Source organism: Vipera berus (genome assembly GCF_964194415.1).
Source record: "Vipera berus genome assembly, chromosome: 6".
Taxonomy (NCBI): domain Eukaryota; kingdom Metazoa; phylum Chordata; class Lepidosauria; order Squamata; family Viperidae; genus Vipera; species Vipera berus.
Genome location: NC_138208.1, coordinates 43,679,178 through 43,696,518, shown reverse-complemented (window position 1 = coordinate 43,696,518; position 17,341 = coordinate 43,679,178). Strand labels below are relative to the sequence as shown.

Below are 17,341 nucleotides of genomic sequence, written 5' to 3'. Positions count from 1 at the left end.
TTAATGAGTCTAAATTATTCAAGAATCATATATGTGTTAAAGCTTTTTTCAGTCACTTGTCAAGTATAATTTTCACTCCCTCAGTTTACTAAAGTATAAGCATACTTTACTATAGTATGAGGACCAAAGGGAAATGTGTTTCACCCTTATGCACTGGCCTGAGCTTTGAGCCTTATTTAATGGCTTATTAAATACATTAAATTATCTGGGCAATTCTCTAAAAAGACTCTTTTTTTATTCAATACAATCTCTTTTTGTGCTGAATCACTGGAATTATTTCTGGTTTTGGAAACAGCTTTTTTCCTATCACACCCAACTTTCATAGAAACAACAGTAAGAATGTGAATATTTTCACTTTACCCTAAATTAGAGCAGAATACTCTCCAGCAATATCTTTTCTGGATTAAGAATTTATTGTGGTAATACCCTTAATTATGTATGCAACTAAATTACATTGGATTGTCTCTGTTATTTTCCTTCATATGATTGTCTCTCCCCAGTCTGGATATTACCTGGGTAATTAGGGCTGCGCTTACTTCAACACTGTTTTGGACACAGTATTATGCACAGCTCCTTCAAATTTAGTTTGAACTTGAAAAAGGATGCATTTTTAAGTCTACTGCCTAAAGTTAATACAATGCTTAAAGAAGCCTTAAAAAAGTCCATTTTGTTGAATTATGGAGAAATGTTGTACTCAGTGCCAGATGCAACGCACTTCTAATTATTTTCAAAGTGTGCAGCCTTGATATTAAATGTGCACTGAAGCTTTTTTTAGGCTCCCATATTCTAACTGCTTCCCTGTGAGCTTACTTAATTTATGCCCATCAGGTTGAACTGATTGTTAAACAGACTGCAGAAAATTGTTGAGAAGTATAGGAATTCTACTCTACTAACTGTAGGCTAACTGTATAGCAGCTCCTTGCTCCTCATAATGTTAAAAACTAAAAAAATTATAGGACTATCTAGCAAGTTATTATAATACCATACTTTCGATTCTTTGCATTCTAGATGAATACAAATTAATAAAAGACGATTGCAGTAAATATTTACCTGTGGTATTCCTTTAGTTCTGTTCTGCCAAGTTTAATTAGAACACAATTAATGATCAGTTATGATTAAAATAGGATGCATTACAGATATATATATATATATATATATATATATATATATATATATATATATATATAAATCTTTATGATGGATCTTGTTCTACTGATGAAGGTACTTGAGTCCAAAGAAGATTTGTCAGCTGTTTACTGACATTTCTAGAGGAATTAATTCTAATGGGTTAGAGTTCAAAAGTTCTCATAAATGTAGATGCCCCAAAGTGATCCAGTAACAATACAAGACTGCAACAACAATTATAAACTAATAATTAAAAAAGCAACATGATCTTTTTCCATTCTACTTTCCAAAAACAGCTGCAAAAATTCTCTCATTCCCTAAGATTAAATAAAAAAAATACTTTGTGATTACTTTTTCTGAGAACCAATTAGTGACTTCTCTTTATTTCAGTTTGGTTGTTAAAATATAGTAAGTCAACATATTTTTCTGGAGTGTATTTGTCAGAGGTTCTAAACAAGCCCAATTTCTCAGTTACTACCATGAATTTATTCTTCTTTGAACTGCAATATTTTGAAATCTAAGAAAAGAAAGAAAAACATAACAATTTAACCATCACAATTGTGTGGCTGTTTTGGAAACAGTTTTCTCTACCTGCACTTATCTGTCAATTTTCAGCTGTTTTTGAAAATAGTACTTTCAAGCTATTGCTTATATTAAATTCTGATTTGGAAAAAAAATTGCAAACCTGTTGTGCCATAAGAATTTTTTGAGGAATAGTGCAGTTTTAGCAGAATATGTTTGGCTTCTATTATAATGATACTTATATAATGATTTCAAAATATTATACAAAATTTTATGCTTACACACATGCACCTTCCGTATCCATGTTCATATCAATATCCATATTCATCTCACTTTTGTTCAGAACTGAGAATTTTCTGCCACTCTGTGGCCTCATCCGCAGAGCCTCCTTGTCAAGGATGCCCCAATTTTAATTTATTGAGTTCATGTCTTCCCAATGGAGCCTTCATTTCATAACCAGCCCTCTGCTAGGCAAACTGAAGCCTATCTAAGGTGTTCTGGTTTGAAAAATGTGTTTTCCCTGGGAACATGTGAGAAAATCTCATATGCAGGCATTGCAGTTTGCAGGGAGAAGGACTTTGGAGGTCAGTTACCTGCTGAGCTCAAAAAGATTATCCCTTCCCATCTGGCTACTCGGCTGTATGCTTCTATGGCCATTTGTGCTTGGACTACAGGAGACAGCAGACACTCAACTGCAACTACTTTCCTTTTTTTTTGAGTTTAGTCAGGAGAATACAAGCCTCATGGAAGACCAAATTCAGGACTTCCATAATATTCCTTGGATCAAATGGGAAACAAGAATCAAACAGGTTTACTTGACCTTGGGAAGTGGGTAGAGTGACCAGTATTTGGAGTGGGAGGAGAGCACATTGAAATAGCTTCTAAATGTCATGAATTAAGTTAACAAAGTTCTTAGCATACACATGAGGAAAACATACAGAAGTGTTGCAGTCACATGAATTATGTGCATGCATTTCAATCACATGTCAGAAGTCATCAGTTCTGGCAGAATTTCTCTGGCAACCTCCTCGCCTAGCAGGAAAAAAAGGAAGCATCAGCAGAGAATCTTCCTGATCCATTTAACTGAGGGAGAACGGTATGTGGGGTGAAACCAGTGCTGGAAAGGAAGCATTATTTCATAAATATATTACTTATTTACTATGCCAATAGTTTGCTAGAATATCAGAAACAGTAGCTACAATTTTCCCTTTCATCGTAAGGGCCATATACCCAAGAATCCACACATGTAGCTGGTATTCTTCTGGAGCTACCAGAAAGCATTCCCTTGTCTTGGTAAACAACTGGCTCTGTAAGTGAAACACTATCTCACCACATCTGAAAAGAAGACAGAGAGAAATGTCCCTTCTCCAGTATACAGTAGGAAGTCTCAACAAAAAGAAGTTAAAGTGGAATACTGTAGGCAAGTATTTTTCTCCACTCAGTCGCAGGAGAAACTTGTAAGAAGTCAACAAATTAAAATATTGGCAACTAACAAAAATAAAGGCTACAGTTCAGACAGCTCCCATCTGAATACATCAATCCATTTTTTTTAAAAAAAAGTTAATTCTTGCATAAAAGCTAGTATCTCACTTGAGAATTCTTTAAAGAAGTGCATGTGGAAGCAGGGAAACTATTGTTAATGGGAAATTGTTTTAAAGAATAAAAAAAATGCAAATATATAGAAAATATATAAGAGAGATACAGAAACATCAATATCTGCAAGAACTAAATAAGCTTAAGATGTAAAGTTAGTTTTCAGGTCATAATCTTTTTTTTTATGTAATCCAAAAAAACAGCTTACGGGCAAATATGCCTTCTGGTTCTTCCTGTAAGTGGAAATCTGTGGCTTGACTGATTAAACAAGATGTGTGAACAAGGAATTTATTTTGTTTTCCCCCCAAGAAAACAGCAGACAAAGCAACTGAAAATGAATACCAAACCATGGTTTCTTATTGTTTTACTCTAGGACAATAAACCTAGAATCTCATCTTTACATCTCACATTAAGCTAATTCTAGCCACAGACAGCTCATTAATCATACCCTCTCATGGACAGATTCACCATATGTGAGTGGGCCTGTTTACTGCTAAAGTTGTTGGCTGCTAAGATAGTCTTACAGTTTAAAATGATGTGTGAAGATAGATAATAATGCATCATCATGTATCTAGTAGGTCTCTTGCATAGGAATAGATACAGTTTATATTATTTACACATTAGTAAAAGGTAAAGGTAAAGGTTCCCCCACACATGCATGCTAGTCGTTTCCGACTCTAGGGGCCAGTGCTCATCTCCGTTTCAAAGCCGAAGGGCCAGCGTTTGTCCGAGGACGTCTCCGTGGTCATGTGCCCGGCATGACTAGACGCCAAAGGCGCACGGAATGCTGTTACCTTCCCACCATGGTGGTCCCTATTTTTCTACTTGCATTTTTATGTGCTATCGAACTGCTAGGTTGGCAGAAGCTGGGACGAGTAATAGGCGCTCACTCTGTTACGCGGCACTTGGGATTTGACCCGCCAAACTGCCGACCTTCTGATCGACAAGCTCAGCGTCCTAACCCACTGAGACACCACGTCCCATTTACACATTACCGTACATGAATAATACTAAACAAAAAACAATACTCATGTTTATTTAAATTACACAAAAGACTATAAAATAAATGGTTCATGATATTTGCTGTATTATATCCCTTTACCTATCACTATTGTTGAAATTAAGATCAAACTAATTAAGATCAAAAGTCAAACATTTCAATGGGTATTACTTTTTCACATGACTGCATAAGCAGCTGCTATGAGCGTCACCATTATGGAAGTCTATTGAATTGTCACTTGCCATGATAAGTTACAGATCAAAATCTTTGTTTTTGAATAAAAAGTCATGACTGCATGAAAAAATAAACTGATACTTTATAAAAATAATTAAATATCACTATGTTTCTGAAAATGAGGACGTCTTTCTCCCAGGATTTGATAGCATGAGCTGAGAGAGATATTCATATTCAACTCTTGTTTTGAATAATGGATAATTTTGTGAAGATCACAAAATTGTTTTTCTAGAGTTTCCCTGGAAAGATTTTAGGGCATAATTTCTTTCCATAGTACAGTTAGAATGAGTTTATACAATATTGAACTTTTCTCACCTACAGCCACCAGCAGGAAATAATAGATGAAAAGTTAAGAATAGTTTTTTAAAAAATGTATTAGCTTCCATTGCTTTTAAAAATTTGAGGCTTCAAGAATTGCAGTTTTGGGGGTGATAAGTAAGTCAGGCATAATTTAATAAAAATCACTCAAGCTAAATCCAGCACCTTACAATATGGAGTAACTGAAACAATGGTGCTTAACAATGTTAGTTTGTTGCTTCGTTCTAAATTCTGAATAAAGTTCCTAAATTACAGGTGTTTTATGGACATTTGCACTCAAGTTGCTTTCAACATAAATACTTCTCTGGTGTTCTCAGTTGAATCCAAGGAAAGTTTTTAACATACTTTTATTTTAGCCATGCAAATGGAACATAAACATCTAAAAAAAACAAAAACAAAACAAATAAATAAATAAATAATTGAAGTGTCCCCATCCTCAAAATCTTCTCTTGGGTTGACACTGTTCCATTAATGCTGTGATGACATGAATAACTTGGAAGCTACCTTTTGTCTTTCTGAACTTACATTGCCACTCCAAAAAGATTTTATTAAAATAGGTTTAATATTAAATTTTTTAAAAAGCCTGATAGTTTGAAAGTCATAGTCTCATTTTTTTATAATTAATTCCAGTGATATTCTCCATGTTTTCATAAAAATATTCAGTTACATCTGCATTTAAATTAAAAATCTCCAATAATTCCTTATTGTAATAAATTTATTATTACTATATGCATATTTAACATTTGTTAATGCAGTAATTAGATAAACAGCATACTGCCATACTTGGTAAGAAATATTTTAAACTGATTTGGAGCACATAGATACATATTTACCACCATACTGAACATTTCAGCAAAAAAGATAATAGCATACAATTACAATCACACCTTAGCTTTACTTTGTTCCATTTTTTTCTTATTGTTTGTAATAAATTACTTAATAACAGTTTTCCTCAATTTGTGCCCTGAGATATACTCTGCTTGATTGTAGATTCTAGGAATTGGAAGTCTCAGCACATTTGGTGAGCATCAGTTCAGGGAAGTGTACTTTGGATTATTGTTTACATTGCATTATGGAAATTCACATTGTAGATGTGAATGCTTGATAGTTTATTACTTTAAAAGAATCCCATCTCCCACAATTTAACAATATTATGTAGCAAAACCATACACAGGTAGTCTTTCACTTACAACCACAACTGGGACTGGGACTTCTGTTGTGCTCAGTTTTTTGAACTTTTTTTGCCATGGTCGTTAAGCAAATCACCATGGTTGTTCAGCAAATTGCAGTTGTTAATGTCATGTCCTCATGATCAGATGTGGGGCAATAGAGGCTACCCAGGCACTCACTTGGCATATCCTCCTACACCCCCGCTATTCCTTCTGGGATCTCTGCACCATGCTATAAAATGCATGACTTTGGGACAGGCAGCATTTCTTGAACTAACCACCAAAGCTTAAGGAAAGATTGGCAGCACCTGTGCATGCTCAGCAGGAAGAGAATTTAAATATCTCAGGAACAGATTTCCCTTGCTGGAAGCAACTTGAGTATCTGACTTTGTGCTCTGTGACACTTGCCTGGTGTTGTGATTCAGGGTCAGCCTGTGGGTTCGGCAGTTGGGTCGGACGATTCAGAGGAGGAGGAGGGGGGTGTTGGAGAGCTTGCTGAGGGTGTTGGAGAGCTTGCTGATGAGAGCCCTCAGCCAGGCCCCTCCCATCTGGTTACGACGCAGACCCAGCTGTGTGAGCCTGACAGCGTGGATGAAGATGACCCACAGCTGGCCCTGTTCAAGGACGCCCGACGCAGGAGGCAGTTAATCAGGAGTAAACAGAGGAAGGCAATGGGGCACCTCGGAAGAGGCAGAGAGAAGCCACGCCCTGAACTGTTTAAAAGGGGAATGCGTGGGAGGGCTGGTTTGCTGAAGGCAACCGTTTGAATAGCTTCTGTTTCATGGTTCGTGTCTTGTTTTGCTCTGTTTACTTTTGTGTCCATAAATTTGGCAGGCTTAGTTCCAGCCTCTTGCCTTCTTGTAAAGGGGTTGTCCCTGCCTTATCTGCAGGGACGGTAGTAGGCTGGTACAGAACACCTGGAATCCAGTGAGTATTTGCTATTTTAATTGTTTTGGTTCGTTTTTTTATGTTAAATTTATAGTATGTGGATTGTATCCAGGAATGTCTTTTCCTGGCATAAGCAAATCAGGAATATTTCTTCTTCCCCTGTGATTAGAAACTTTCTCAAACAGTTCTGCCAAATGAAGAGAATCATCCAGAAAGCTGTTTATCTAATTTTGTTTGTGGCTTTGTTCTTTTATTAAATTTTAATATATTGACATTTCTTAAATGAATTACTAATGTATTTTTGACTGTTAATATTTATATATTTCAAGAAAATGTTTCTCTGATGATTATATAATATATTGTATTTTATAGGAAATAGATCTTTCATAATAAATGCAACTGTAAATGCATTTGCTGAAACTATAGAACAGTGGTGGCGAACCTTTTAGAGACCGAGTGCCCAAACTGCAACCCAAAACCCACTTATGCATCGATGGGTGCCAGGTGGGCATGGCCCACTGAGTGGGCATGGCTATGGTAGTCATGGCAGCATGGGTGGGCGTGGCCACCTCGATGTTGCTCCTGAGGAGGGATGCCTGTGGGGGCCGGGCAGGGTTGGGGGAGATCCATGGGGTCTCTGTCGGGTGGGACAGTGGGCAGCAGGCTTCTCATCTTGTTTTGGCAATAAGCCAATCAGATCACAGTAGGATTCAATTATTGTCATGTATGGAAGCTGAGTGGAGGACATTTGTCAGTGTGTTATGTGATCACTATCAAGTTGGTTGTGTTTTTTGTGTTCTTTCATTGAGTTTGTAAAATGTAATAAAGTAATGGTGCAAAGAGTTGACTGGTTGCCCAGAAAGCAATGTAAAATAGTATTATTAAGTGAACAAGGCTCTCTCCTCTGTGCATTCACACATTTCTCCCCCCCCCATTCACTCCAAGCTTTCTCTTCCGTTCCCTCCAGGCTCTCTCCTCCATGCATTTGCACATTCCCCCCATTCGCTCCAAGCTCTTCCGTTCCCTCCAGGCTCTTTCTCCTTACATTCGCACATTTTCCCCGTTCGCTCCAAGCTCTCTCTTCCATTCTCTCCAGGCTCTTTCTCCTACAGGGGGAGGGTGAGCGCTGGACCACACAGCCCAGATGGCCAGCAGCGATGAGGGGAAGCCGGGCCGTCTCCTCGCCACCACCCGGTGGCCATCCAGTGGTTCCGGGCATGGCCCACAGTGCTGCTATGGCAGAGGGAGGGAAGATTGTTGCCCCAAGCTGCCGCACAGATTGCCGTGCCGCCGCTGTTCCTCCCCACTTGCCACATGGATCTCCTTTCCCCACCGTCATTTCCCCCCCCCTGCACAAATCGCCATGCCACCGGCGCTGTTCTCCCCCACCACATGGATCTCCTTGCTGCCACCACCACCACCACCGTTTCTTTCCCTCTCATGGATCGCCATGCCACTGCCACCATTTTCTCACCCCCACCCCCTGCATGGATCACCTTCCTTCCTTCCTGAGCTCGAATCCACGGCCACAGGGCGATTTTGCAGCACCCCAGCGGCCCGATCCAAGCTCCAGAGGCTTGTAAAAGGCCTCTGCTGCCTAAATTGACCATGGGGGGCCCCTGCAAAATCGCTCTGCAGTCTTACCTGGACTCATGCTGGTAGCTGCTTCCACCATCCAGCCCTGATCCGCCTAGCTCTTGCACCTGCTCCGACTCAAGAGTGCAGAGAGAGAGAAAGAGAGCACAAGCGCACGTGAAGAAGCAGAGGGGAAGAGCCTGGCTCCGCCTCCTTCCGGGGTGATGGCGTGCGTGTCCACAGGGACGGCTCCACGTGCCACCTGTGGCACGTGTGCCATAGGTTCGCCACCCCTGGTCTAGCCTATAAATTATAAGGAATTCAATATTGTGTTATCTTGATGTATGAGTACATTCATTCTCTATAATATGTTGATAGGCTCAAAAATAGGCCAAGCAATGTTGCACAAATTCAACCAATACATTGTGTGATTTACTTTATCTCTTGCCCATTGTGGATCATACCTTACTTTCTCTATCTGATTACATTCATCAATGGAGCGTATTACAGGTTTCTCCCCTCTAACAATAATGTTGTTAACAAAAAAGGAAGTAATTGTTCTAGAAATAAAAAGCTGGAAAATCTACTCCTTTGTAATGTAAATTTAAGATTTGCTCCACTAATAATAATATCTATTTAAGCTGTGATCATTGTGATGATTCTAAAAGTTATTTTTATTCATTTTAAATCTCTTCCTGATAGGAATGAACCATTTTTTCCTGCAAGTACCATTTTTACCATTGATTTAGAGCATGCAATTCTAATAATGTTAAATAAAATGTGAAATAAGAACTAGAATAGCTTTTAAATTAATTTTATTAAGATTTGGAAGCTAAATATACTGTAGGTAGTCCTCAGCTTATGACCATAGCTGAGCCTGGAATTTTGGTTGTAAATCATTATAGTCGTTAAGCAAAGCATCAACATGACTGCCCCACTCAGCAACTGCAATCCAAGCTCTTCCTGTTATGGTCATTAGGTGAATGTGGGAAAGTGCCTGAGGGCGTGGTGAAAACCCTTAGAGGCCTGGCACCCACCATAGTGCAACTCCTCCTTCTCTTTTTGTAGATCTGTTTCTTTTGAACAATTTGTACACATCCACCAGTCCATTCCATTCATGGGTTTTGTTCCACCAGGTTTCTGTAATGTCAAGTATGTCATACCCTCCCTCATGTACTATTGCTTCTAGTTCACCCTGTTTGTTCTCCAAACTTTGAGCATTTGTATATAAGCATTTTTATGCCTGTCTGTGGGTATGTTTCCTGCATCTCCTGATTGTTTTTTGAGTTTTTCTTTTTTCTCATCACTGCCTACCTCATTGTTGGATTTGTTTTCTTGGGATTTATGATTGGCTTTGGGTTCTAGAGATTCTAAAGATTGGTCACCCTTCCCCCTTAATTTTAGTTGGGCCAGTCTTTTTCCAAGTACAGAGGCCGTATTATATTTTAGCTTAAGCCTAATCTGTGATTTCCTTTGACCTATGGATCACTTAATTTCAGTGTCATTATTGTTATATCTTAATATACGTACTGTTTCATTTCTAACTTTGAAATCGTTATACCTCAATCACAGACCTTACATCATATTTTATTAGCCATCTTGAAGGTACCATTCCTTCCTGTTTTTATATTCCTCAACCTGTAGAAGAAAATAAAAACTCTGTCAAAGTGATAGAGTCTAACTTTAAATCAGACTACAGCATACATATCAGCATGTGGGTGAATTTGTGTGTGCTGAAGTACAGATACAGACATTGGCTTTTAAGGATGTTGTTTGTGTGTGTTGCTATGCTCTGTACATTCCAAAGGGACTTACAAGCAAGGGACAATATATGATCAACAGATCATTTTTGTTTTTACAAGCTGAAATAAGCAGGTTAAAACAAGATGCTGACTCTTCTGCTGCATAGTTAAATATATATTGGGCAAAGGTGAAGGAACTTGTGCAGAAGCAACATTTGGCTCTAGGTTAGTTTGGCTGGCTGGATCTATTTCTTAATTCTGATAATAGCCTTTCAGATGTATTGCAATTACAGTACAGTTATCAAAAAAATGGATCCAGGAAATTACAGACCTATCAGCCTGACCTCAATACAAGGGAAGATTCTGGAAAAGATAATCAAACAATGAATCAGTGAGCACCTAGAAGCAAACAAAGTCATTACTAAAAGCCAACATGGGTTTGTCAAAAACAGATCATGCCAGACAAATCTTATTGCATTCTTTGACCAAGTGAGAAAATTAGTAGATCAGAGGAATGCTGTGGATACAATTTACTTGGACTTCAGTAAGGCATTTGATAAAGTAGATCACAACCTACTACTTCATAAGATAGAAAAATGTGGGTTAGACAGTATCACCACCAGATGGATTCGTAGCTGGCTGACCGGCCGTACTCAGCATGTGGTCCTCAATGGAACCGCATCTACATGGAGGGAAGTGTGCAGTGGGGTGCCCTAGGGCTCTGTTCTGGGCCCAGTGCTCTTCAACATCTTCATCAATGATTTGGATGAGGGGATAAATGGGGAACTCATCAAATTTGCAGGCGACACCAAGCTGGCAGGAATATCCAACACTCCAGAAGACAGGCTTAAGATACAGAAGGATCTGGACAGACTTGAACACTGGGCGCTATCTAACAAAATGAAATTCAATAGTGAAAAAAGTAAGGTTCTACATTTAGGCAAGAAAAACCAAATGTACAGGTATAGTATAGGGGGCACCTTGCTCAACAGTAGTAACTGTGAGAGGGATCTCGGAGTCCTAGTGGACAATCACTTAAATATGAGCCAGCAGTGTGCTGCAGCTGTCAAAAAAGCCAACACAGTGCTAGGCTGCATTAACAGAGGGATAGAATCAAGATCACGTGAAGTATTAATACGACTTTACAATGCCTTTGTAAGGCCACACTTGGAATACTGCATCCAGTTTCGGTCACCACAATGTATAAAAGATGTTGAGACTCTAGAAAGAGTACAGAGAAGAGCAACCAAGATGATTTGGGAACTGGAGGCTAAAACATATAAGGAATGGCTGCTGGTATTGGGTATGTCTAGTTTAATGAAGAGAAGGATGAGGGGTGACATGATAGCAGTGTTCCAATATCTCAGGGGCTGCCACAAAGAAGAGGGAGTCAAGCTATTCTCCAAAGCACCCGAAGGCAGGACAAGAAGCAACAAATAGAAACTAATCAAGTAGAGAAGCAACCTAGAACTAAGGAGAAACTTCCTGATAGTTAGAACAATTAACCAGTGGAACAACCTGCCTCCAGAAGCTGTGAATGCTCCAACACTGGAAGTTTTTAAGAAGAGACTGGACAGCCATTTGTCCGAAATGGTATAGGGTTTCCTGCCTGAGCAGGGGGTTGGACTAGATGACTAGATGACCTCCAAGGTCCCTTTATTATTATTATTATTATTATTATTATTATTATTATTATTATTATTATTATTATTTAAAACTTTTATTCATAAAACATGAAACTCAGTCAACTGAACACTCAAATTCGCTGGCACTAATGGTTGACACAGGTTGCTGCCAGCATCCTAGGTATCAACCAGGTATCTCCTTAAAATGTAAGATGTTCCGAATAGCGTAGTTCTTTGTAGCTTTGCTGGAGTTATTGCAGGAAGCTGCAATTTCTTGACGTATTTTGCAAAGTTGTTGTTGTTGTTGTTGTTGTTGTTGTTATTATTATTATTATTATTATTATTATTATTATTATTATTATTATTATTATTATTAAATTAGAATTCTCAGTAAGTGTGTCCAGCACATTGGAAATCCTGGGAGTTATAACAGAATTTTACAGTATTGAAAGCAACAATACCTTAATGCAGCAAATGTAGCAAATTTCTCTGTAAGAACCCTGTTTCAAGAGCTGTGGAATCTGAAAGAGTTTTAACCCCCCACCCACCCACCCACAAAGCCCTGACTTGAACCAGTAAATGGCAGGAACATCTGAAGCTCAAGAAAATCAACCGTGAGGAACCAATCAGCAGCAGGAATATTCTTAGATGCATTTATTAAAGAAAAGAAAGAGGGGGACAGCTCAATTTTGCTTTTGTTTTTGTTCCCCACTTGAACTCTCCTCCCTGGTTAGTGAAGCCAGTGTGGTAAGAATGCAACCTTCAGTCCTTTTTACTAAGCCCCTCCCCCCCAAAAAAAATCACAAGAATAAAACTCAAGGAAAAAAATACAGAAGCTATGTTTCACTCATGAAACCCCTGGCTATTGCAAAAAGCAGAAACACTGAATCAGGCCTGTTGATTCACAAAGAGAGCTCAATGGAGGTAATAGACTAAAGATGAGGGGGTAAAATTAATTACATTTGTTCGACAGGATTAGAGCCAAGGAAGGAGATAATTCAGACCCATCACAAGCCTCTGCAAAACAAGTAAAACCAATCAAATAACAAAACACACAAAGCAAGTCTCTAGATTATGAAATGCTGTGAAACCTGTATAAAAATCCATGTACTCATCAAACCACTTGGTCAGCTGTCCCAGAACTGCATGCTGTTCTGCTCTTCAATAAACAAGAACTTCTTTCAAAAGCAGCCTCCATTTTATTTCCAGCTTGGAACTGAACCTGGTTTTTCTTCCCACACCAGGAAAGAAAATTTGATTTCCTTGGTTGGAAATCAAAGAATTAAACAGCTAACTAGAGACTAGTGAAGCTAGAAGTGAATTGGAATTTTGATTTATTTTATAGACTGTGATCTGTGTCTTCATTGTGTGTATGTAAATGTGTAGTCTATAAATGGCTAGCTGAATTCAGCCTGTTCAGATGTAATTTGGTTTTTTCTTCCTTGGAAAGAGATTTTGAGGTGCCACCGTGATAAGTTTGTGGAGTGGCTGGTAAAGGAAGAAAGAATGTAAAAGTAAGCAAGTCAGTTGACAGATTATCTCATAAACAGCAACCCAACTAGTTGTGTAAGTATCTGGGAAAAAGCATTTCAAAATATTAAAAAATTCTGCCTTAATTAGCATTCTGGAAAATTCTTAACAGTTGCCAAGATTCTGTATTAACCCCAGGCTAGCATTAAAGATAATTTACTGAAAACTCTGTAATTTTTGTTTCCTGGTCATGCCAGCTACTTGGAACTTCAAAAGAGCTAAGGGATCCTTGTTCTAAATCAGGGGTGTCAAACTGCCAGCCTGTGGACCGGTTGCATCATGTGGAGGCCACACACACCCAGCTCCGGCAATGCAAAAAAAGTCACGATACATTGTGACACATTATGTGACGTGGTGGGTTTGATACCCATGTTCTAAATCATCCACAGGAATATTAGTGCACTGTGCACTCTTGCAAGTGCCATTGATTGTATGTATGAGTGTGTAAGTTTTATATCCCCCTCTCTTTTTAAGAAATTCAAGCTGGTGTACATAGCATATCTTCCTCCATTATTTCCCTAAATCAAGACACTTGAGAGGTAGTCACTCAACTGAGCTTCCACAGGGTGAGTAGCCTTTAGCCTAACCAGAAAGTAATGGATTTTAATTTCAGTTACCAAGGACTTGCTGATCCTGCCCTCAAAAATTACCATTTTCTTCAATAAAAGAAATGTACAGAGACTGAATCATTGTAAGATAATTGGGATTGTCTTCCTTAAGAGGATTAGCTTTTTAGTTCTCATAGTAAAATAAAAAAGCAAGGTTTTATTTGCATTAACTAACTAGGCAGGATAAGAATGCCACACTTATTTACTGTTTTGCTAATGGTAACTAGCCAAGGTAATTCTTTTTCACTCATCTTCATTAGCTGATAGTCACAACTCTAGTATAGGTAGTCCTTGGTTATGACAGCAATTGGGGCTTGGATTGCTGTTGCTAAGTAATATGGTTATAAAATGTGATGTTACATGACTGCATTGCTTAGTGATGGGAGACCTGAATGTCACTGCAACCCCAGGATTGGGTGGGTTGTTACATGGAAAGAGGCAGGAATTGCAGGCCAGGAGCAGGGTTGGGGAATGTGCAGGTGCTGTGGGAGTGCCACAGGTGGGCAGGTTCTTGCTTCAGAGGGTGGGCAGGCATGAGCGGTATAGAATATGAGATCCATGGATCCTATACTCTATCGGAGATTCATTGAGAGAAAAAGTAGAGCAACATGCTCTGCTTCCCTGTTGAGTTTGTTTGTGGGAAGCGGCAGGGAAGTTACAAATGACAATTATGTGACTATAGCTCACTGTGACAGCCACAACTTTGCAAACAGGTTGTAAGTCCCTCTCATTCAGTACTGTCATTATTTTGATCAGTTGCTGAATAAGTGGTCATAAGTTGAGGACTAACTACTATCTTTTTTAAAAAAAATTCATTTTCATTACATTAACTATAAACATTTCTTGGTTTTTAATACTTTTCAGTCTAATGCATAAAGACAGGCCTTTTCTATAAGTACTTTTGGAGATATACATTTTTGAGCTTCTCTTAATCTTTTGCAGTTCTGTTGATTGGTGATTCAACAGTCACTGAGGGAAAACAATCTCATATTCACAGCAAGTTAGATGTGATGTATTATGATTTATCTGTTGCTGTTATAAAACTATGCATGTTTTAGCCATCTAGTTAGATACCTATTTCCTCCATTTTTTAAAATTTATCTGCTGTCCATCAGATGTATCAAATGCTGACTCTTTTCCCTTATCCACTGAAACTTCTCCAAGCCTAAGCCACCTTTAACTTTGCAGAATAGTTTTGAATTCTTCAGCCAATCAAATCAGCACAATATGTCCCTATCAGGCAGTAACCAAAAGTCTGAAGCCTTTTTCACTTGCTCTTATCTCTTCCCACTTTCATCATGCATAGAGTAAGTGAAGATTACTCATGATTTTGGATGAAAAGAGAATATGATAGGCGTTAACCAAAACTGGTTGGAGACAAAGGCTATGTGTGTCTCTTAGAAATGTGATCACCTAGGATTCAGATGTGGCACTAACTGTGAACCCAGGGCAGGAGTATAGGAGTGGCAGCTGTTGTCTGACAATCTCTGATGGCTTTTCAGTTGCTGCTCCAGACATAGCTGGATTTGAGATCCTATTCGTGAAACAAGATCTTAAGACTCAGATGGGAGTTGCACAACAGCTTCCCTGCCTGAGCATCCATGTATGTATCTGTATCTGTATGTCTATCTATGTACCTACCTACCTTTAATTTCTATAGCCAACCATCTCAATCAAGTTGGCAATGGAATTCTGTAGACTCATGATTCAGGGAGATTTCAACTTGCATTCTCTGTTTCTGGAGTCAGAGGCAACTCAGGAGTTTGTGACACTATTGCATCCAAATTATTAATGGTCTGACTCACAATGACAGTTTTGGGGTATGACTACTCCCCGCTGCAGGTAAAATGGACCTACTTGATTGATTGATGGATTGATTTGACCTAAGATGAGTGATGGACCCAATCAGGTTTGAGAGGAACTTGGGGTTGGTCCAAAACTCTGACGTTTTAGTCACTGCCTGGAATGAGCAGATGATAACAGTCTTAATTGTCTCTCATGCTGATTCACTGTCATTAGGGAGCTTTAGGAGATGAAAAGAGAGGCCTAAAGGGGCCTAGCGCTTTTCAACCTTTTCACAGATTGCACCACTTTTAGGACATGACAATATTCGAGTACCTCCAATGCTTATCAAAGTGTCAAAAACTTGCTGTCTTCGTATGTTTTAGTCTCCAGGCCCCTGATCATCTTAGTTGCTCTTCTTTGAATTTTTTCCAAACTCTCAACATCTTTTTGTGATATGGTGAGCAAAATTGGCTGCAATATTCCAGGTGTGGTCTTACTAGGGCTTTATAAAGCGGTAATAGTACTTCTCGTAATCTTGATTTTATGCCTCTGTTTATACAACCCAGGACTGTGTTAGCTTTTTTGGTAGCTGCTGCACATTGCTGGCTCATAGTCAAGTTATAGAAATTGCTAGTTTACAATATTATGGAAAAGTAAAAACTTGAGGTTCAATGTTAATGCTTCCTTCCTACTGCAACAGTGGAACCCAGAAGTCAATGCCTTTTCTTTTCTTTGTCGCTTCTCCCGCTCACTTTTCCCTTTTTTTCTCACCCTTTGCTCGCAACCCCCCTCACCCTTTGCTAGCAAAAGACTCTAGCTTGCTCTCATTCATTCACATGTTGCTTGCACAAGCTTCTCTCTTTCTCTCATTCACACACGTGTTGCTCGCACAAGCTTCTCTCTCGCTCTCATTCACACACATGTTGCTCGCACAAGCTTCTCTCTCGCTCTCATTCACACACATGTTGCTCGCACAAGCTTCTCTCTCGCTCTCATTCACTCACTTGTTGCTCGCACAAGCTTCTCTCTCGCTCCATTCACTCACTCGTTACTCACAAAAGCTTCTCTCTTGCTCCATTCACACACATCGCTCGCAAAAGCTTCTCTCTCTCGCTCTCATTCACACACACATTGCTTGCACAAGCTTCTCTCTTGCTCCATTCACTCTGTTGAGAGAGGGTTGCTCAGTTTTAACACAGATGGCCTCTTTTACCCCTCTTTCAAATCAATGATCCTCTCTATCCAGAATGTGGACTTTGCTGTCTTCAAAAGAGTAGCCTTTGTCTTTCAAATGCAGATACACTGCTGAATATTGTCCTGATGGATTTGTTTTCCTATGTTGTGCCATGCATTTGTGAAGTGGTTGTTTTGTTTCACCAATGTACAGATCTGCACAGGTCTCACTGCACTGTATTACATATATCATATTACTCAGTCTGTGTCTGGGTGTTTTATCCATGGGCTGGACAAGCTTCTGCCTTAGTGTATTCTTGGGTTTAAAGTGTGCATATATGTTGTGTTGGTTGAAAATCCTCCTGAGCTTGTCAGATATTCCTGCAATGTATGGAATGACCATGTTACTTCATTTTTTTGTTCTCTTCTTTATCTGTTATGGAGGAATTCCTGC

The 17,341-nt window shown here is 39.0% G+C and overlaps 1 protein-coding gene across 3 annotated transcripts in view; it reads left to right on the top strand.

Annotated features, from left to right (window-relative positions):
• Positions 1-17,341, top strand: part of GRIP1 (glutamate receptor interacting protein 1) — a 351,911-nt gene that overhangs the window by 27,522 nt on the left and 307,048 nt on the right. The gene's annotated exons all lie outside the window — the stretch shown is intronic.